General features: G+C 35.2%; 1 non-coding gene across 1 annotated transcript; it reads left to right on the top strand.

Moving 5' to 3' along the window:
• Positions 1 to 2,026: 2,026 nt before the first annotated feature.
• LOC121226603 (small nucleolar RNA R71) lies at positions 2,027 to 2,133 on the top strand. Its single transcript, XR_005924372.1, has one exon. It is a non-coding gene; the product is annotated as a small nucleolar RNA R71 (small nucleolar RNA).
• The last annotated feature ends 22,524 nt before the right edge of the window (positions 2,134 to 24,657 follow it).

Below are 24,657 nucleotides of genomic sequence, written 5' to 3' on the forward strand. Positions count from 1 at the left end.
TTAGAATGCTTCAAAGCCCTCAAGAGTAGCCTCTTCCGAATATGACTATACTTGGGCTTGACAGGGACACGCCCGTGTGCGAGTGCTTCAAACCGTGTTAGAGTCTGTTGAATAGACACGGCCGAATGGTCTACCCGTGTAAGGAAGTCCAGGCCGTGTTAGAGTCTACTAACTCTACACGGGTGTGTGGTATACCCGTGCAGGGAAGTCCAGGCCATGTTAATTTCCCACGTTAGCTCATATTCTCCGTTTCGCCCCGTTTCTCTCTCTTTTTACTCTCCTATGCTCACATAAGTATAAAACGTGAAATTAAAGGATTAGGAGCATCGAATTAACCAAATCTAAGGAGAAATCATCCATAAATGTGCCAAGCGTGGGATAAAAATATGTATAAATTATGGTTTATCAATATATTTCTGAAATTGTGAGATTGCATGGTGTGTCATTATCTATTGTATCAGACAGGGATCCAAGATTCACATCGCAATTTTGGAAGAAATTTCAAGATGCTTTGGGAAGAAATTTCAGATTAACTCACATAGTTAATTCACCCATTTGGGCATCAATTAATGTTCTACCCGTGGCTAAGAAAGGTCTCCTAAGTATAATTGGGACCTCTATATTAGCCTCAACTCCATAATGATAAAATCTACTGGGAAAATAAATTTGTCAACTCTTACCAACACGTCTTCGATTTTACCTTCTGGATGTGCATAAGATCTATCAGCTAACTACAATGTGATAGTTGTAGATCTTGTCTTTCCTATTCCAAGCATCCTGAAAACAAACAGAGGTATTAGATTTATGCTTGCACCCAAATCACATAGTGTTTTTCCTATATAGTGATTATCAATAGAGCAAGGTATAGCAAAACTCCCTCGATCTTTTAATTTTGGTGGTAATTTATTTCGGAGCATTGCTGTGCACCCTTTAGTGAGAGCAACAATCTCAAATTCTCTTAACCTTCTTTTCTTTGAGAGAATATCTTTCATAAACTTCACGTAGTTAGGCATTTTCTCTAATGCTTCCACCAATGGTATATTAATATGTAATTGTTTCAGGAACTCTAGAAATTTTTTGAACTGAACATCTTACTTAGCTTTTTGGAATCACTGAGGAAAAGGTGGCAATGGTCTTCCTTCTGTTTGCCTAAATTGTTTTACCATGGCATTTGAAACAATTGAACTTCCTTCTTCAGGCATGGTGTCATTCACAACTCCTGGTAGCTGAGTACCACTTCGAAGTGTAATGGCTTTTCATTGTTCCTTCCCTTGAGATCGAGAACTCTCAATGCCACTCGACAATTCTCCTTGCTACCTGGAATTCAATGCAGTGGCAATTTTCCCTACTAGAATTTCCAAAGCTTACAAAGAAACAGCCTGGCTCTGAATGATAGCATCATTCTTGGCCATATACCCTTTTAATAAAGCTTCCATAGATGAAGAACTTGAAGTTAAATTTTGCTAAGCATTTTTTCGTGGAAATGATTGATTGTATGCAGGTGGTACACTCGCAGCATTTTGGTGAATGGCATTACTGGTATTTCTTCCCTGGATTACTCCAACTAAAATTAGGATGTTGTTTTCACCCTGGATTATATGTGTTGGAGTATAAGTTGTTGTTGTCGTTATTACGAATAAAATTCCCCATGTAATAAACTAAGGCTACATTTAAAGGGTATTCATCAAAGACATGATATTCTCTACAGTAAACAGAGGCTAACTTTGCTGCTTTCATTTCCAACACTGCAAATGGTCTTTTCAATGTTTTAATCATATTTGTTAAAGATGATACCTAAGTTGTTAGATATGTAATTGCGTCAAGCTCCATTGCTCCTGCAACTCTTCTGCCAATTCCAACTTTGGTAGTAGGGTATTGATAATCATTATTTGCCATCCTTTCTAGAATTTCATAAGCCTCGTTATATGATTTATCAAGTAAAGTCCCATTGGAAGATGCATCGACAACCATTCTTGTATGAGCATTCAATCCATTGTAGAACATTTCCATCTGTGTCCAATGCTGGAAACCATGCATCGGGCATTTTCTTAGTAGCTCCTTGAACTGCTCCCATGCTTCATATAATATTTCATCCTCTGATTGTCTAAACGATGTAATTTTGTCACTCAACTTAGCATTCATGTTAGGAGGATTATATCTTAGTAGAAACCTAACACAAGTAATTCGAAGATGCCACTGTACCTGGTAATGCATTTAACCGTGCTCTGCACGATCACAAAATGAGTAAGGGAATAACTTTAATCGCAAGGCATCTTCAAGAACACATTGTTGTTTGAATGAATACTATACTTCCAAAAACAGTCAAAAATGCAACCTTGGATCCTCAGTAGGCAATACACTAAATTCCCCCACTTTTTGCAGCATTTGAAACATGACCAGCTTCAATTCAAAAAGTTAAGCCTGAATATCTGGGCTGAAAATTCCTAGATTTAGATCCTCTAGGATTGGTACGACATGTTCTCTAATCTATGATTCAAGGAATATCAACATCCCTTCCTTCTTGATGTAGTCACTCCTCTCTAATCCAATCGTTTTTGACTCTTTCCATTTCTCGCAACTCTTTTCTCCTTCGCCTTATCTCTAGATCAAAAGTACTTAGTATTCTCCAAAATATTTCTATGCATACACTAGCACAGACCTAAGAAAGAAAAATAAAAAAAAATAATTAAACTAAATTTAAAAGAAAGTAAGTAGATAATAACAAACCAATTTTCATCAATGTTGTTGATCCCTAGCAACAGCACCAAAAACTTGTTGCGTGTAAATAATGCAAATGTGCAAGTGTACACATTAATTCAAGTAATATAATGATGAGTGAGTATAGTCTCCATAGGGATTGGAAGTTGATTTAAATTGATAAGTATTACTGAAGGTTTAAAGAATGAAATTGTGCAAAAGAAACAAGGTATAATTTGGTGAAAGGAATTGATGAATGAACTAATATAACTAAAACATGATCAAACAATTCAAATGTCGCAGCAATTCAAAAATATCAAGTAGAGAGTTTTCTGCTACTGAATGATAAAGGTTCAAATTACTTAGGGAATATTTTCATAACACAATAATTTCATGGCAAAGTTATGACTAAACTACTGCCCAGATATTTACTACTGCAGTTTACTTCTTTTGAGAGTTAAACTCTAATTATATTTTGAATCTGTGTATACAAGACTCATAAATGATAATCCTCTAATTATATTTTGAATCTGTGTATACAAGACTCACAAATGATAATCCAACTAATGTCCTATACCTGTATAGGTCGCATCTTCTATGTCTAGAGTGCTGTGAATATTCTTTCAAGTATTCACCTATATCGATCGATCAATAATCTAATGTATTTAATCCTCCCAGGTTCAAATCCATCTAAGTTCATAACATGCAATCAACTATGTTTAGACCTTGCATACAATCCAAACAAACAAGAATAGAATGAAACAGTAAATTAAATCATAAGCATATTATGGGCACTACAGTTAATTCAATGTTCACCCAAATAATTCCAACCCAAAGATAATTAGCTCATGGGTTGGGCAATGAAATCTAAAATTAAATCATTCATCAACATATTTCAAGTTTCACGAATCACAAAATTCAATAACAAGAAAATAGAACAAAGGCAGAACTACAAGAAGTTCTCGTTGCACTTTAACTTCTTATCTAGATTATACACAAAACCCAGGGCAGATTTCTCGTCCCCTCGTTCGTGCCTATGATCTCCCTTCTTTAGCTGCTCCCTTCTTCTTCTCATCTAAATTACTCCACCGGATTCTGTTACAGAGATAGTAACTACTCTCTTTCTTTTCTTTTTCTCCTCACAATCCGTGTGTGTCCTTTATAGGGTAGATTCGTCCCTCTCAGCCCACATTTTTTACTCCTTTTAGGTTCATTTATCAGGTACACGTACAGCTGGCTGAGAGTGACGTGGATTGAGTGTTGCGTCATCTTCCTAAAAATTTCATGGCATTTCTGTTGGCAATCTATCCCACCATTTTCCATGGAAATGTTTCACATCCTTTGTTCTCTTTTCCTCTTTTCTTTTCCTGCTTCTTTTTTTTTTTCATCCTACCTACACCTATGATCAAAGATTACCAAACCTCTTTCCACCAATTAAAAATAACATAAACTTACAATTGAAACATAATTCAAGATTTAGTATGCAATGTTACAATAATAAGTCTAAAATGCAAAAATATTTTCTTAATTACAAGCAAATACTTCAGTTTAGAGGTCTGAAATATAACTCCTTTCAAGAGTTATCAACGACCTCTTTTAATTCCCAAGTTTTTGGTTCGAAGTGTCATGTCGCAACACAAGGGGATCTATGTTGTAACACGGCCTGGACTTTTCAAATTCTTTGGGTTATAAGTTGTGGGTCGCAGCACAGTAATATGTATGGCCCTAAAGGGTTCAAATTCTGTATTTTTGGACATGTCGGACTCCTCGGTTTGTGCCTAGTGACTTCAAATCACTCTTTAGGCCACTTTCGCTCCTAATAAACCTTATTCCTACTCTAACTAAGCTAAGAATCAAAGATTAAAAAGTACTAAAATCTAAAACATGAACAATTTTACAATATTTACAAAATTAATTAGATTTCGATGATTAGTTTTTAAGTGTGGCTATCGGATTCGTCTAGTAACCCATTAAATTCTGTCATTAACTCCTTGTTTCTCTGTCAATTATCGGACTCCGTCCAACAGAAGCTTCCCACTCCCATATCTTTCCACTTATCTTGCTCCCTAGAATTGTACATTCCTACATACGTGAAATTACAAAAATACCTTTCATCATGGTTGTCAATGATGATATAGAATAATGCAAAGCAATTCTCCTAATTCGTTGTCTAATCCCTCATATTGGAAATCACGACCGCATTTGAATGCCTCTATCTCACGATCGATTTTTATAATTAGTTCATTTCTTTCAAGATCGATGGTGGATCTAGAACTGGCCAAAAATGGCCTACCCAATAGTATGGGGACTTCTTGGTCTTCCTTAAAGTCGAGGACCACAAAATCTATAGGGATTATAAAGTTCCTCACTTTAACTAATATGTCCTCAAAGACACCTTTTAGGTGTTCTGTGGACCTATCAGCTAACTGTAATGTTATTAATTTGTTTTTTAACTCCCCTAATCCGACTTTCATGTAGGTTGATATGGGCATTAAATTAATACTAGCCCCTAAATCACAAAGGGTCTTACTAAAATGTTTGCCCCTATCTCCAATGGAATTTAAAAACTACTCGAATCTTTTAATTACGGGGATATCTTTTTGGAAATGATAGGACTACTGGAGGCATCTATATTGATTTGCTCGCCCTTGTTTCAGCTTTTTATGCCTTGACATGATTTCTTTCATGTACTTGGCATATTTAGGTATTTTATCTATCAGTTCAAAAAGTGGTAGATTAACATTAAGGGACTTAAATAAGTTATGAAAACTTATGAAATAAGCTTCGTCCCTCATTTTTTTGTCCTCAAGCCTCGATGGGAATGGTATATTTATAATAAAAAGAATCAATATTACAGACTCAATTATTGGTTCAACTACTTGCTCAATCAGCTATTCAGGCTTGTTTTTGTCCAGGGTTCATTGATAAACTCTTATACCTTATTGTCTAATTGAATTAGAGCACTAATATTATCAAGTGTCTTACCTGAGTGTAAGACAATCGCGTTCACATGCTCCTTCCTATCCTTCTAAGGATTATTCTCCGTATCACTAGGTATGCCTTGACCAAATTGCTTTTGCATCAAGCTCATCATTTGACTCATGAAGGTTGTCCATCCAAGACTCGAGTCAGACACACTTGATGTAGACTTTTCAAAATCCAGTTTCATCGTTTGCATCTCTCCTTATATTCTATCTAGCCTTTGACCATATGCAATATGGTTGTTCACAATGGTTTTCTATTGATATATCTATACATGTAGAGGTTGGTAAGGAGGAGTCAATCAGTTCTGCATCAGAATTTTTCCACCTTGATTACCTTCCCACTTCAAGTTCGGATTATCTTTATGGACAAGGTTATGTGTTTGAATAGTGATTTCCACCCCTATTTCTCAAATAATTTACCTCTTCAGGCTAGCTTCCAAAATGTGGCCTATAGCCTCGAGCTGGCTCCGTCATGGATGGTTTAATAGTCGTCTCCAAATGGTTCAGCTTTTCCAAAATTTGTTGATACTTATCCTCCTTATAGATAGCTTTCATCGTTGGTGGTTTTGGATTGTAAGAGAATATCTCGTTAGGCCACATATATGAGTTCATGTCCATGTCAGCAATTAATTGATAGGCTTGCTCATATGTGTGGTTCATAAGAGCTCCTTCGGATGCACTATCTAAACTAGAACTTAGATTACCATCTAATCCACTGTAGAAAATTTGCATGCAGAGCCATTCTTACATTTCGCAATAGGGGCACTTCCTTAACAGCAACTTAAATCGCTCCCATGCCTCGTACAGAGCTTCACCTTCCATCTGCTTGAAATTCGCAATATCATGTCTAAGTTGAATGGTTCTCCAAATAGGAAAGAATTCATGTAGAAACTTTTCAACTAAATCTTCACAACTAGTTATGGAATAAGGTTCCAACGAAACCAACCAATCGGTTGCGTTATCACATAAGGAAAAAGGGAACAACCGAAGATGAACAACGTCATCGGTGACCCCGTTATAACGGGAATTAATATTATGAAATAAAATAAAATTACTAGAACAAAATTAATCAATAAGGAAATCTCGATTAACAGGCAAAAGAATAAATCGCTTCAGGGGTTGTAATTAACTTTAGAAATTGGATTTTTATTAAATTAGCTAATAATTGACCAATTATTACCTCTCGACCTCTACCTAATTAATTAATCGCTAAATACTCACTTATCTCTCGACCTCACTTTCTAAATCGGGATAAATTATGATTTACTCGGCAAACTTATCTCTCAACCTCGTTTTACTTATAAGACTTCCTAGGGTCAATAATCCTAGGGTTTAAGCACACATAATTTATATCAACTAATTCTTATGGGAAACCCTCATTCTTCCATTAATCATTCCCACATCCACTCGTTAATCTTCCTAAATGACTTAGCCACTCATAGATCTAGATGTCATTTTCTTTAGAATTAATTCAATCATGCAAGAACATAAAATAAATTAAAAATAATAGGGAAATAGAAATCGGTCCGTTTGGTAAGCTGGATGCACTCGAATCCTTGAAATCCTTTAACAAATATGGAGATATCGATATAAACAAGCAAAAAGTAAAAGAAAAATATAGAAATACGTAAAAACGAACTCTTAGACTCAAATCAAATCCAAGTTGAAAAACTAGAAAATAATTTTTTTAGAAAAATAAAATCTAATTAAAACTAAGTCTAAAATTAAAACATAAATTCTAACCTAATAGCCTCTTCCTTAACTTAACATCAACTTAACTATTTATAGGCAAAGTTAGTTGCCCACTTAGTTCAATTACAAGGCCTTAATTACGCTAAATATGTATTGTGCATATTAAACACCCTTAATTAAATTTTTTCCCTCTGTTAGACCTATGTCGCAACACAGGCTTATGCAAGACACAACACAATTTTAAATGTGAAATCTGGAGCTCGTCTTACTATGTTGAACCTTGAAAGCTTGAATTGCGACTCAATTTCATTCTTGATGTTTTTGGGCCTAAAAATAGGTGTCCTGCACACTCATTTAAATCGTCACACTCATTTAAATCATTAAATCTACCTTAGAGCCCATATTGGCCCAAATGGTCAACTAACTCAAAATTATGCGTAAAAATGTTTATTTTTCAATAAAATGAATCTAACCTATAAAAACCAAAAATGAAACAATTAAACACGAAATGAATTAAAGGCAAGCTCGTTAAGTGCTGAAAAGTACCTAAATTGCCACTACAATTTGTGGCAGGTCAAGTTTCAGCAACCAGGCCACAATGAAAAAATACATTTCTTGGTTCCCTTTGTAACATCCCATATCCAGCCTGGACGCCAAGCCAAATATCGACACCACCGTCTCACTTCGATTTCATTGTAATTATCAAAATCGAAATACATACAGCTTCATTTTACTTTAATTACTCTAGCATTTACGAGAATATTTCATGCAACTTAGTTTAGCATTTAATCATTCTAACATACGACAAAGAAACATAAAATGTACATATCACGAGCATTGGGAACACTTAGCAAATTTTCCCAAAAATGTTATGTAGGTATCAATACTGCCTCTATGGTATCGATACTTCCTTTAAGTGGTATCAATACCACGTGGAAAACCGATACCAAACTAGCATTCTGTTTCTCGCCAAATTCCAAAACATCAGAAAAATATCAGTACCTTTCGCAAGGTATCGATAATTACACCTCGAGTATCGATACATGAGCCAAGCTATTGATACCAAATTGGTATTTTGACTCCCTACACTTTTGAAAATACAAAGGTATCATTTTGAAAGCCTTAATATCGATACCTCTACTTTAGGTTACAAAAATTCAGCATATAAGAGCATTTAATGTAATAGCCCATTTTTTAATGGTTTCGGGGCCCCCAAATCTGACAAGTAAGTTCGTAAATATTATTATTTAATATTTATGAGTCAAATGTGATTTTAAAAAGGTTTTTGATTTGATAATTTTATGTTATTTAAGCGATTTATTAAGTTCAAGTGGTACGACCCTAAGGTCAAATGGTTTTAGAAAATGAGGTATCAAGACCTCATTTCTATAAACCAAGTAATTTTTTTATAAATATTTACGGATTTTCATTAAGGTGGTATTAAAGTTTCATTGAAAATTTTTAACATTTCGATAGTTAATTGATTAAAAAGGACTAAATCATAAAAGATGTAAAATTTGATCACTATTTGATTTGAGTGATTAAATGGTTTATTGAATAAAGGAAAAGGGACTTAAATGGTAATTAGACCATTTAAGAATTTAGTGGACGGTCTTAGGCAACTAAAAGTATGAAAATTGAATGATTATTAAATAGAAAATAGTAATTTTATAATTAAATTAAATAAAATAAAAAAATAAAAGTTAATATCACCACTAAATGTAACACTCCCAACCCGTATCTATCGCCAGAATATGGTTACGGAGCATTACCATAAAACTATAACATCAAAACATTCATTTCAAAACATTTCATGAATCATATCATATTTCATTCAAACACATGTATATTGTCCCTTATTCGAGCCCTCGAGGCCTTAGAAACACTTTAGAAATGATTCGAGACTAAATCAAAAACATTTAAAACTTCATGGAAAAAGATAGAACAGTTCACACTGTAGGGGTCATACGGCTGTGTGGCCAGGCCGTGTGACTCATACGACTGAGACACATGCCCATGTCTTAGGCCGTGTGAGGATTCTAGTAGGGACACACGGTCGTGTCCCAGCTCGTGTCTGTGCCCATGTAACTATCTGACTTGGGTCACACAGTCAAGTCACACGCCCATGTGCCAGGCCATGTAACTTTCGAAATGCAACCATTAAAACCTATAGGGGGCACACAGCTATGTTGCATGGCAATGTGTCACACACGGCTGAGACACAGGCCCGTTTCTTTGGCCGTGTGGACAAGAAATAGGCCAAATCCAAGCCATTTCTTTCACCCAATTGAAGCATACCTATACAAGCCATTCGCACATATGACCAAGGTATCAAAACATGTTCAATCATGCATAAAATGACCAATTTCAAATGACCAAATTCCATTCAACCAATATGCCATAAAGGCACCTCAAACACATACATTAAAATACCTAAACATATATATATGTACTTAACACATTCCATTCATCAACACTTAATTCATTTTCCATTTCAAAATTCATCATAGATTGACCACATTTATACTGTTACAATTAGTTTATATTTACCTAAAAGCATAACTCTACTTAGACTTATATAAACATACCAAACATGGTCATTCCGAACATACCTAAACATGTGCATGTTTAAGCATACCATACTTGGCTTATACCATGTCAATATAACCTAACATTTGAATCATTATTTTCATGCATCTCAAATACACATATACCTAACTTAAATATCTATATGACCATATCTCATCCATATATATATATATATATATAACTTAATTTCATATCAAGTTATATCATAATTGACCACAAGCCAAATTCACATTCAAACATACCAAACGGGTCATAATTCAACCAATTATACTTGACTAAATTCCATATCAAATCATGCTCTAAATGATCATTTTGCAAACATGCCAACACTTACCCCTTTGGTCATAAAAACCATGCATCAATTTGATCATATAAACACCAACCATTAAGCATTAAAATAATATAGGTTTCACAAATTCATGGTAATATTACATGCCAATATCATCAACTAAACATTAGACATAGTCCACCTATACATGCCATTATAACCAAGAACAAAGCATCAAAATCTACCAATAAAATCGATGGATAGTGTGATAGATCTCTGACTAGCTTCCAACACGATCGAGCTTCCAATAATCTGTAAAGTAAAGGAAAATAACTACGTAAGCAATGTATGCTTAGTAAGTTTGTATAAACTTTAAGCATAATATTCCATTTCAATAATAAACTTTATAGAATAAACATAAATCTATGTCAATACCATAAGTTTCATAAATCGATATGATCAACAACTCACAAATGAGTAAGTTCACTAATGTCGTATATATTTATCATTCATAACGTGATAGGATTTTATAGGACTTAATAGATAATCAAAAACATTTCTATAAGATTATACACTTTTCAATTTACTCTCTTTTCATTCTTTTCCCAATGCTTATCATAAGCCTAAACAACATTATCAATTCTTGACTTAGTGTATTTGTCCATGATATAGGTATATTCATCCATAACATACGTAAATTCCTCACATATAATACATCATTCAAACTTATTACTCCCTTTTCTTCAAACTTATTTTCAACTATGAATTTACCATTTCAATACTTTTCGTCACCCGTTTCATATGCATAACACACAAGTTATAAACATAACATCAACCATTACTACAAGCTAGTGCATTTAAACATAGCTTTTTTGGATTCAACTACATAATCAACCATTGCATAAGAAATTACATACTATGATTTATTCCATGTTTTCATAGACATAAGCATGTTACCAATTGAACACTTACCATTTTAATGTATTTCATTAAGATTAAACATGATATAATTCAATCATAAACTTGGTACAATCCTAAGCACCAACAACAACACATGTTAGCATAATTGAATATAATTTATGTGAACTTAACATAGATAACCATTATACTTGAGAATGATCCAATTGGATTTATCATCCTTCATACATATCATGTTTTCCATGTATCACCATTTCAATAAGTTTCATACACACATGTCTTGGTTCATATTGAACATTTACGATTTCATTTGAATAACACAAAACACATAAATGTAACATTTACCATAGTCACAAGCTAGTGGTTAAACACATAACTTAGCAATATCATCACATGGTAAGATATGGTTCATAAACATAACATCACTTAAATCATACCGGGGCTCACATAAGTGTGTTAAACGATGGTCGCCCCCATCCTTTTTCATGTTCGATGGTCGAAACCATCTCTTTTCTTTAATCGATGGTCAAAACCATCCCTTTTCATATTCGATGGGCATTGATACTTCGTTGGATTTTTCTTTCAAGACATGATATGATAATATAACATGATAGCATTTAAAACAACAATTTAAAATGCTATTTAAACGTACGAACTTACCTGGCTAAATTGCAGAAATGGGCATTTTGGTAATTTTTCATTCTCCTCGACTTTCTACTCAATCTTGATCTAAATTAATAATTTTATTCAATCTATTAATTTAGACAGTAAAATAACGTATTTTATGCAATTTAGTCATTTTTAACATTTTTACAAAATTTCCCCTAAAATTTTACTTTTTTTCAATTTAGTCTCTAAGCCTAAAACATGCAAATTAACCATTTTTTTTTTGAAATTTTACACTAGCCAAAAATTCATAGCCTCCACTTCAACCCATTTTTGTAACAATTTCATATCAAATCCTTGTACTTTTATTATTTTAGCAATTTAGTCCTAATCGATAAATTCATCAAAAATCACTTAACAAAATACTTTTAAATAATAACTAATATTTCAAATTCATCATTTAACATAAAAAAATCACTAAATTCATCAATGGAAACATTCAAAATCTTTAATAGTTTCAAAATCGAAGGTACGAGCTAGTTGGACCTAGTTGCAACAATCTCAAAAACATAAAATTTATTAGAAACGGGACTAAAACGGACTTACGTCCATCAAATGAAACATGGTTGAAGCTTGAAGCTTCCATGGAGTTTTTCTTCTTTCCCATTTCAATGAAGAAGACATGAAAATGATGATATTAACTTTTATTTTTATATTTTATTTAATTTTAATTATAAAATTACTATTTTTTCATGCTTTTAGTTGCCCAAGACCATCCACTAAATTCTTAACAGGTCTAATTACCATTTAAGTCCCTTTGCCTTTATTCAATAAATCATTTAATCACTCAAATCAAATAGTGATCAAATTTTACATCTTTTATGATTTAGTCCTTTTTAATTAATTAACTACCGAAACGTTAAATTTTTTCAACAAAACTTTAATACCACCTTAATGACTCTGTAAATATTTATAAAAATATTTACAACTCGATTTATAGAAATGAGGTCCCGATACCTCATTTTCTAAAGTCACTTAACCTTAAGGTCTTACCACTTGAACTTAATAAATCACTTAAATAACATAAAATTATCAAATCAAAAACCTTTTTAAAATCACATTTGACTTGTAAATATTAAATAATAATATTTACAAACTTACTCGTCAGATTTGGTGGCCTCGAAACTGCTACTTTCGATACCACTGAAAAACGGGCAGTTATGTTTAAATCGTTCAAACTTAGTCCCTCAACATCATGCTTCATTCACCTAGTCACATAAGCATCAAAATGTCTAAACAATAAACCAAACATCATGTCTCATTTCACAAGCTTTCAAACATACAAAATATACTAATAATCCCAAATACGTCTTAACAATCCGATATAAATGTCTACCACACTACCTTTTTATTCCTTAGAACTAGAATAAGAAAAACACCTACTATAATTAATAAATAAAGGCTTGGATCAATCCCTTGACGGCCACACTGCTCACATCGAGAATGCAACTACTCTGCAAAGGATAAAATGGAGTGGGTGAGCTTAACAAGCTCAGTGAATGTTTAGAGCAATCACTATGCAAACAAGTCGTCGCGCATCAACCAAACAACATATAGCATATTCCCAAAATGTCATTAACAAAGTGTCATAATTCACATATTTAGTCACATTCCATGCATTCTTTTACACCTTATTTATACGAACGTTTAGGCATACATATATCAATATTTCGAATGTATCACTCATATATAAGCACATATAATTACATATAATCATATTTAGTCACAGTGTATGATAATTTGGCTCTTGAGTTTATGAAAAATAAAGTGGACTCTATCACCACTAATCGGATACACGGATCTCCAACAGACCACACATAGACTCATAAAGTTAAACATATCCCATAAGCGAAGCATACAGCTAACGCTCTCCAACACACCACGCAAACATATCCCAATGAATGGAGATTGGCTCACATTCCCTTATCTCTCCAAAACTATCCCTAAGCCTCAATGCCCCATATATCACAACACAAATAAGTGAATACTCACAATCCTATGGCATGCCAACTATATACAATGGTTTCATTAAGCTATAAGGCCAAAATATCTGCACATATTCACTGCATAATCATATCATTAGCACATTATACACATTGTCACATGGCATGAATAACATACCCTCATATTTACCGTTACAATAGCCATCACAACATGTTCATATTTCATCACATCATAATTATTTTTATTACAATTCACAAACATATTTATCACATATTTAGCATAGGTAAAAGAACACTTACACTCGAAATTTAGAAAAGGGGTTTAGGCTACATCTAAATTCCCAAACACACAACGAATCGCTTACAAGCAGCTATCCCAAAACACTCACCGAAATATTCGCTTTTGTCGAAAGCTTAGACAAGATTTCGTTTGCCTTTATCTCTAGTCGTTGAAGGTCCTATCGATTCTGAAACTTCAACAAGACAAACCATAGATATATTCAGTCAACAATCAGTCAATAACTCACCTCAAATAGCCATAAATACAAGCCTAAGCTACATTCTTTTCAAACCAAAATCTTTAGCACAACAAACTTAAAATTCGAATAACTCAGTCTACACTTAATCTTTTCGCACAAAATGAATTCCATTCATCTACATATTCATCTACGACTAATTCTCAACCTTTCAACTTCACAAAACTACATTTTTTAAGGTATCAAATTTTTCGACAAGTTTTGGTCATTACAATGAAAATTCATTAAAACGCTATAAATCTTTAACGAGACTTCAAAGTATGTTTAAAAACCTTCTAATCATGTTAAAACTAATGGAAAAACACTTTAAAACCAACTTTTAATCCACAAACCCGAAATCCACCATTAATGACCAAAATTTATGCTTTTATATAAAACATGCATTTTAAGCGCTGGAAATTCGATTTAAAAGTCTAGATAACATTTAAAACTAATAAGAAGATGATTGATCACCTTGAATGCAAGAAAAATGAACTTTGGCTAAATTCTTAAAAATCCACTCTTGAAGAAGATGATGAAATTAATGAAGTTTTTGGGTGTTTTATTGGTTTCAATGGAGATTTATAGTTCAAGAGATGTTGGAAATCATGAGGGATTAGGAATTGGAAGTAAAAATCATTTGGGAGAGAATAAGAGAGCAAGGGACAATACAAGTATGGAGAATGAAGAAACTAACGTGAAACCAAATTAGAAAAATGGGGTTTTTTTAGGTTGAAATTTAAAGTTTGGTCAAATTGCTTCACAAAAACTCTCATTTTTTTACTCTTTTACAAATCGGTCCTATTTCCAAAATTAAAGATATTTAAAACTCTTTTCCAGAAATTGATTTAATTTTCTAAAAACCATAATTAAAAACATTACCGGTAAATCATTTCACAAAATTCCAAACACTCTAAGGCTAAAATTCCTAAATTATCCCTAAAACTCTTATGCCTTATTTTTGGGCGTACACCCCAAACCCGGCCTAGACATTATGGTCGAATCTGCGATGTCACATTGAAGTGTTTTCGAAAACATAATTTCATTGAAAATCCATTCTATATTAAAAACCTTTTTGTGATCTTAACAAAATTTTTAGGATATCTTGTTCATTGTTAAACCGAGTCATTTTAGCAAAACATTAACCATATTAGATTGTTATTACACTTTGAAACAATATTAGTTGTGGAAGCTTTCAATCATGTTGTGTAAAAGTGGTGTTTTGGAAAAGCATTTATTTTTTTGGAAATTCGCGGCCTACTACTAACAGATATAAATCAAAGTAAATAAATCCCAAATTAAAATAAAAACTTAAAGAGGCCTTATTACAAAACAAATACCCAAATTAAATTACTTATAAATTAAAAGTTAAAAATGGAAGCAATTGCGGTTGTCTGGCCACCTTCAAGTCCCTCAAAGCACCGATCCACCTAAGGGTTACCTGTGCAGAAAAGAAAAAGGTTGAGTTTATGAAAACTTAGTGTGTAATCCCTTAACAACATTCAGTCATACAGTAGGCATTTACAATCTAGGCCTAAGCCTATTTCAGTAACAGTTTAATTTTAGCTAGAGCCTTAGCCCATTACAGTATCAAAATTAGTGTGGGCCTTAGCCCAATTCAGTAGCGGTCATACTACAGATATGCAATCAGAAATCCTACCCAGCCATCCTCTACACACCACTCCGTCCAACCCTACACACCGTGTGGGGATAAAATCAACTCACCCAACCTTACACACCAAAAATAGCACCGGTTGTAGCACTAAACAGAAATTGTAGTAGAGCTTCCAGAATGGTACACTTCCTCCAATCATAATAACCCATCCCCTTGCAACATATCATAATATTATGCATGTATGCAACATATATAAAATGGCATGCTCAGTACAGTCATACAGCTCATAAGGGCATAATAATCATTTATCAATTTTGGTGTCGAGGTATGCTTACCGACCCAATAGTAGGTCCACAGTCGTCTCGGGTGATCCGTGCAACCTTAGTTGTCAAATAGTGAAAATGGGCCCAAGGCCCATAATACAGGCCCATGTGGGCCCATACGCCCATGTGGCCCACAAGCTCAAATCTACCCTTAGTCGTGTGGACTATACAACCTGGCCTAATATTTTCCATTCGTTCGTATGGTTTATCCGTGTAAGGCCCACAAGTCTGTGGGTCCCACACGGCCCATTTCGGCCCAACGTGGCCCAAAACGGCCTAAGCCCATGAAGTCGATCATGGTGGCCTCCACGATCAAATGCCCATATTTGTGAGTTCGATTTACCACACGAGCGAGCGTACACTCATGTAGCGATAATAGTCACATTTTCCAGCTTTTGCCGATTTGCAATTAGGCAATGTTTACACACATGTTCATGAAAACGTGCAAATAATCCACGAGTACTCCAACCTACATTCAATCACAAGTTTCGGTTAATCGCATCCCAACGACCTATCCAAGACCCCCACCAAAATAATTGTCCAAAAGCTTACCTCTCACTTGATTAGATCAGTCGATTGTGGCTTGCCCACTAAACCCATTTGCAAGAGACTAATCAATAGGCCTTAAGGGTTATCTGCATTCTAACCAAAATTTATCAACCATCAAACAGATGAGCAACTTCAACTAGACGAAAAGTCACTTACCAAAAAAGCAGAGTCCAGATTATAAGGAAAGAACAATTGACCACACCTACACAAAAGCCGAAAGTACAGAGAATGATAGAGGCAAAGTGGAACAATTGTACCCTAACATAAATCGGCAGTACATGAAAGGTTAGGCACAAGATTAAAAATATAAAAAGAAGAGAAAGAAATAAAGAGCAATATCGAGCAGTTGTATTACCACCTAAGTCGACAGAGAGCACAGGAGAATCGACACAGAGGGGGAAAATAACAGTATTCGGTCAAGAAGAATCCACTTGAAAGAGAGGAGAAGAGAAGAACCAAAAGTTAAAAGCCAAAGAATTTGAGAGAGGAGAGTGGAGAATTTGGCCAGGAACTAAAAGAGCACGAGAGGAAATGGTTCCTAAAATAAGAAAGGAAGGAAAAAAAATAGGTCAAAAAGGGCACTGCAAAGATAAGCAAAACTGAAAGACTTTAAATGGAAAATATCTGAACGGTCAGTAACAATATTCGGTCTCAAACAAAACAAAAAAATAAAAAGAAGCAAACTTCAACACCAAAGGAAGGAAAAAGAACCAAAACATCAAAACTAGCAGGAAATTCCCCCAAATGACAGATGGTAGCCGAATTCTCTTGAGAAAGAGTTCAATTTTGGCACCACCACCTCCTTCCCTTAATCTACTCCTCAAAATTCTCCTCACATCTCTCCACCAACTAGTTTGAACTCCATTCTACCTCTTCTCTCCAAACTTTTCCTCTACCGAAAATTCACCTAAAATCCTCCCAAATATTTCGCCACACACCCCACACTCTCACCAATTCATAATTTCGGTCAACCACAACTCTTCTGAGGCCAGGCAATAAAATAAAATGCTCATTTTTCATCGTCAAGCTTCGAACCTCAGACCACAAGGAACACTCCACACGCCACTTACCCCTAGACTAGCAGGCATTTTTATGTCATGTTTTAACCATATTTATTTAAGAAGTCTACTGACTAGAGACAGGGTTTATTCAAGAAAGAACAAAATTTTTGCATAAGCCAAGGCTTGAACTCATGACTTCTCAGACACTCCCAGAACTGTTAACCACTAAAGCAGATATACATTTGTGTCACAACATACATAAATAAACACTTAGATTTTGGGTTGTTACAATTTTACCCCCTAAAAGAAAATTTCAGCCTCAAAATTTACCTGGTCAAAACAGATGAGGGTATTGTTGTTGCATAGACTCCTCGGGTTCTCACGTGGCCTCCTCGGAACTGTGATTATGCCAAAGTACCTTAACCAGTGGAACAAACTTTTTCCTCAATACCTTAACATCACGGTCTAGGATCTGAACCGGCTCCTCCTCAAAGGTCAAATCTGGTCTAACCTCAATCTCCCCAGTTAAGATAAAATGTGTTGGATCAGAGCAGTAACACCTTAGCATGGAGATGTAGAACACATCATGAATCTGGTCTAACTCTGTAGGTAACTCAAGTTGATAGGCAAACCGGTCCCACACATTTCAGTATGCGATAAGGCCCAATGAACCTAGGGCTTAGCTTGCCCTTCCGTCCGAACCTCAGTATCTTCTTCTATGGCGAGACCTTGAGAAATACTAATTCCTCCATAGAATACTCAATCTCCTTACGTTTCAGATCCACATACGACTTCTGACTGTCTGATGCTGCCTTCAGTCGATCCCGAATTAGTCTAACATTATCCTCGGTATCAGAAACCAACTCAGGGCCCAGAATACGCCGCTCGCCCAACTCAGTCCAACACGTAAGAGTACGACACCTACGACCATATAATGCCTTGTAAGGTGTCATCTGTATGCTAGACTGGTAGCTATTGTTATACTCAAAATCTGCTAATGACAAATAATCCTCCCAACTGCCTCGAAACTCTATCACACAACTCCTTAACATGTCCTCCAGTACCTGAATCACCCTCTCTGACTGACCATCTGTCTGAGGATGGAACGCAGTACTGAAGTCCAACCTTGTACCCAATGCTTCATGCAGATTCTTTTAGAACCGAGATGTAAAGCGAGGATCTCTATCAGACATTATAGAAACCGGTACCTCATGCAGTCGCACTATCTCAGACACATAAAGTTTAGCCAGCTTCTGCAATGAATAATCAGTATGAATAGGTATGAAATGGGCAGTTTTGGTCAATTGATCCACGATGACCCATACTGAATCCTTTTTAGAAGGCATTAAGGGTAGCCCACTTACAAAGTCCATTATCACCCTTTCCCACTTCCAAAGTGGAATCTTAACTGGCTGAAACAATCTGAATGCAACTGATGTTCAGCCTTAACCTATTGGCAAGTCAGACATTTACCCACAAAGTCGGTAACTTCACGCTTAAGACCTGGCCACCAATATAGCTCGCAAAAATCTTGGTACATTTTATTCCCATCAGGATGCATAGCATAAGGACTACTATGCGCCTCTCGCAGTATAGACCACCTCAAATTAGTATCCTTTGGTACACAGACTCTCCCACGAAAACAAAGTACCCCTTCACTATTCAGTCCAAAATCTAAAGTTTCCCCACTCTCTATTTGTCAGAAATGGGGACCCAATTACTCATCCTCCAACTGTTTGCCCTTAATCTATTCAATACACGTCGACTTAACTTGAAGCTCGGCCAACAAGCTACCATATAAGCTGAGACGAGCAAACATCGCCCTCAGATCCGTCATAGCCCTACGGCTCAGTGCGTCAGCCACCACATTGGCCTTACCAAGATGGTATCCAATTGAACAGTCATAGTCTTTAAGTAGCTCGATCCATCTACACTGCCTAAGATTTAACTCCTCCTGAGTGATGACATACTTGAGGCTTTTGTGATCTGTGTAGATGATACACTTCTCACCATACATGTAATGCCTCTAAATTTTCAGTGCGAAAACTACTGCAGGCAACTCCAAGTCATGCGTCAGATAATTCACCTCATGAATCTTAAGCTGATGAGATGCATATGCCACCACCTTACCCTCTTGCATCAGCACACATCCCAAACCAACATGTGATGCATCGCTGTAGACAATGAATTCTTTCCCAGACTCTGGCTATATCAAGAAAGGGGCCTCACTTAAAACTTTCTTAAGTCTCTCAAAACTTTCTTACTGAGCATCAGTCCAGTTAAATGGTACACCCTTACGCAACAACTTAGTCAGAGGTGCAGCAATCAATGAAAACCCCTCAACAAACCATCTATAATACCCTGCCAGACCCAAAAAACTTCAAATCTCAGATATCGTCTTAGGCGGCTTCCAATCCAGAATAGCCTCAATTTTTTGAGAATCAACCCTAATCCCTTCAGTAGATGCCACGTGTAACATCCCGATTTAGGGCCTAGTCGGAATAGTGGTTTCAGGACCACAAATTTGAGGTCACAAAAAATTTATTTTTAATATTATTTTGAGGTCTATAGCATGATATTATGATGGTGTAAAAATTTTGTTAAGAAATATTATCGTTTGAATGCTTAATTGGTGAAAAAGGACTAAATCGCGTAAAGTGCTAAAGTTATGTTCTATTAGCTAAATGTGTTAAATAGCTATAGAACTTAAAAGTTGAGGTCCTTAATGAAAAATTAAGACATTATATATGTGTATGGCTGTACATAAAATATAAAAATTGAAAAGTCAACATTTTGGGTAGGAGTTGGTAAATTGATGACAAAAGCCTAGATTAATAAAAAAAGGCTATCTTCTTCTCCATCTTCTCCACCAAAAATTTGAAGAGAAACCTCCATGAAGCTTGAAATTTTTCAACAAAATAAACCCCCACATGTAAGTCATTTTGGTGTTAGTTTTTAATGTTCTTTGTATTTTTGGAACCTTGTACCTTAATCTAGCTAATGGGGGGATTATTTTGCAAAATGTTTGAAAGTATAGGGTTTTTCCATGTGAATATTTATGTTGTTTTCTGAATTTTTATGGAAGAAAATAAGTCATGGTTGTGTAATAAACAACTTTTGTGAAAGGACTTTCATGAAAACACCTAAAAAGGACTATTTTGTAAAGTTTGTAAAATAAGTTGTAAATGTGTGAAATAATTGAAATTTTAGGTTGCTATAGTTATAAAAATAATTTGTCTAGGCTTGGTAAAGGAGGAAATTCGATAAAAAATTGATTTACGAGCCTAAGGGCAAAATCATAATTTTTGTAAAGTCTAAGGGCAAAACGGTCATTTTGCTAAATTGTGAATTATAGAATGTTTTAATTAATGTAATGATTAAATGAGTGAATTTCATCATGTTAGATCAAGAAAATTGAGATTTGGGCTTAAATCGAAAAGTTTGAGATTATGGTCTAATTTGAAGTAGTTGGCCGTAGTTGCTTTTGAGGTAAGTTCGTATGATAATAATAACAATACAATGTTATGTTTGAATTATATTCCTTACTATTATTGCATATATTTTATGATTTAATATATTGGAAAAATTGATGGAATGGTGTATATGACATGGAAAAATAATACATGAAATGCAAAAAAATGATGATACATGACAAGTGATATATGAAATATGTGCTATATTTTATGTAAATTCTTAAAAGCTTATTTTTTTAGTTATTCCTTATTATGCTATGAATGGGAAATTGGTACTATTGTAAACATGAATGATATTATGGTCGTTATATATGACATCATGAGTAAGTACGACAAAGTGTGCCATGTGCAAGTGAGAAAAACCCCGTTTGAACCTTAGGGATATTTTAGGATACAAGTGACATGTCACTAGGAATTAAGAAGTCCAAGCTCATTGAGTGGTCCGAGTTCATTATGGATGCGAGCATCCGAACTCGTTGAATTGATCCGAGTTCATAATGGATGCGATACATGTAATTGGGTTCCGGGCAATGGTCTTGTGTGTCCTGCCGGTGGCTAGGTAATCCTTGAGTTGGTCGGATACCTGGTAGCTTATGTGAGCAGCCTGTGTAGCTACACCTTGACCGATAGCTTTTATGAGCAAACCCGTGAGTAGCTCCATTGTGAGGGTTACATGTTATGAGGTAGCTTTGGCTACGTATGTATATGTGGCACTTATGTGCAAGTTTCTCGCGTATCCAAACAGGTAATGCAATAGATGTGATAAAAGTCCCGAGGAGGGCATGTTAAGAGGTATGGTTATACGATATATTACAATGAGTACAGGTATGTACACTAAGGTTATGGTTATTGAGACTTTGAAATGTTGAGACAAAGGTGAGCTAAGATGTATGAATTATGATTATAAATTTTGTTGCAATGTCATGTTAACTTATATCGTGTATTTGAACATGGAATTCATGAAATGGTGAGTTTAGTCGAAAGTGAACTTATGATAGTTATCATTATATTGCACCAAAATAGTGTTGGACAACAGCAGTTGTATGAATTTGAAAATCCACCATAATTGTGGAAATTGAGTTAGAGGCTGAATAAAATGAAATTAAAGCTTAATGAGTCTAGTTTCACATAGAAGAAACAGTACAAGCAAAAGAGTTTCATATTATGAAATGTTTAAATTGTTGTGAGACAGAGCCAGAATGATTTCGAAGTCCCCTGTTCTGATTTGATAAAATCATAACAAATTGTACAAAAATAATTATGGGTTATAATTTATATTCTTAGAATTTATTTTCAAAAGAAACCAACGAGAATATTATCCGAATCCCGCATAAGGAGATAACTAATTTTTAGTGAAGAGGGGTTGGAACTGTGAGACAGTGAAACAATGGTAACTTTTAAAGAATAAAATGTACTAATTGGCTAAACCAAAAATTTTGAAAATTTTATGGTAAGAATATATGTGAGTCTAATTTCTGGAAAATTTAGCGGATCTTCATTTGGAATTCTATATCTCCAGATATAAATAATTTAGTGACTGTGATTCGAGAAAACAGCTTGACCTGAGTATAAGTAAAAGTGCAAATATGGTTGTATTACCTAGAGGAGCAAGTTGATAATTGCTTATTATTTTTCATACAGTCTTACTAAGTTATGAAGCTTACTCCCTTCCTTTCCTTTTCCTTAGTGTTGTCAGGTTAGCTCAGGATTGGAGATCATCGGAGGCAGCATCACACTATCAAGCCATCACCTTTGTAAAATTTATATACATTTTTAAGTGAGTGGCATGTATAGGGACTTATATTTATGTTATGTGTTATTATGATTAGCCAAATGCATTGGCTTATATTGAGTTATTTTTATATGGCCAAGAGGTGTGTCTTATTTTGATTATGGTTTTTGAACCTATCTATCTATGCTATGTTCTAATGCTTGTGATGAGGTGGTGTGATTATTCTTGTTGGCCATATATGGTTGGCATTAATGTTATGAATGTGTCTTAATATGAGATGCTAAATCATTAAAATGATGTCATGATATGTGTCCTTAGTGTGTATAAGGATGTGAAGGATAAAGGGTAACATAAAGGCTTGGAAAATAGCCTAAGTGTTAACCACGCGGGCAGAGGCACGACCGTGTGTCTCAGCTGTGTGGAGGACACGACCTTAGCACACGAGTGTGTAACTTGACCGTGTGACTTTAAATGTTTGCTGACATCATAAACAGAGAGTTCCACGGGCTAAAGATACGGACGTGTCCAAGCCACACAGGCGTGTGAAACCCACACGGCCAACCCACATGGGTGTGTGACTCTTAAAAGTGTGAAAATTTTCTAAGTGTTGCAAAAGTTTCATATGTTTACAGTTTGGGCCCGGACCACCCCGATTGTATGTTTGGGCCTCGTAGGCCCATATAAGGGATGGTAAGCATATGTATGAAAGTTTTTAAGTAGAAAAAAATTTTATGGTCGATTTTTACATGATTGATTGTGTTTAAGTCAAGTAATACCTCATACCTTATGCCGGCGTAGAACACGGGTAAGGGGTGTTACACCATGTGACCCAGAAATGTTACCTCTCGTAACCAGAACTCGCATTTACTGAACTTGGCATACAGTTGTTTCTCCCTCAGAATATGCAGAATAATTTGGAGATGTGCATTATGCTCATCTTCAGTTCTCGAATACACCAAGATGTCATCTATAAAAACTACTACGAACCGATCCAGATAGGGCTAGAACACTCGGTTCATCAGATCCATAAAAGCTACTGGTGCATTTGTCAGACCTAACGGCATCACTAGGAACTCGTAATGACCATAATGAGTCCTAAACGTTGTCTTGTAAACATCAACCTCTTTGACTCTTAGTTGATGGTACCCCGATAGGAGATCAATCTTAGAAAAGACCAAAGCTCCTCGAAACTGGTCGAATAGATAATCAATCCTTGGTAGGGGGAACTTATTCTTAATAGTCAATTTATTTAGTTGCTGATAGTCGATGCACATATGCATGGATCCATCCTTTTTTTCACAAATAAAATTAGTGCTCCCCACGGAGACATACTAGGTCAGATGAACCCTCAATCCAGTAACTCTTGAATCTAAGCCTTAAGCTCTACTAGCTCTTTCGGTGTCATTCTATAAGGGGCGATAGACACTGGAGCTGTACCAGGCAGGAGCTCAATTCCAAACTCAACTTTTCAGTTTGGATGTAATCCCGGTAGCTCATCAGGAAACACGTCCGGAAAGTCCTTAACTGTTGATATCTTTAACAGAAGAAACCTCAGAATCAAAAATACGAATTTACGCTAGATACGCCTCACAACACTTACGAACCAACTTCTCAGCCCTTAGTACAGAAATCACATTTGACAAATAATTTCGATGCTCCCCAATTACCACTACCTCATTACCCTCCACAGTT

Source organism: Gossypium hirsutum, chromosome A03, assembly GCF_007990345.1.
Source record: "Gossypium hirsutum isolate 1008001.06 chromosome A03, Gossypium_hirsutum_v2.1, whole genome shotgun sequence".
In the NCBI taxonomy this organism is placed as follows: Eukaryota; Viridiplantae; Streptophyta; class Magnoliopsida; order Malvales; family Malvaceae; genus Gossypium; species Gossypium hirsutum.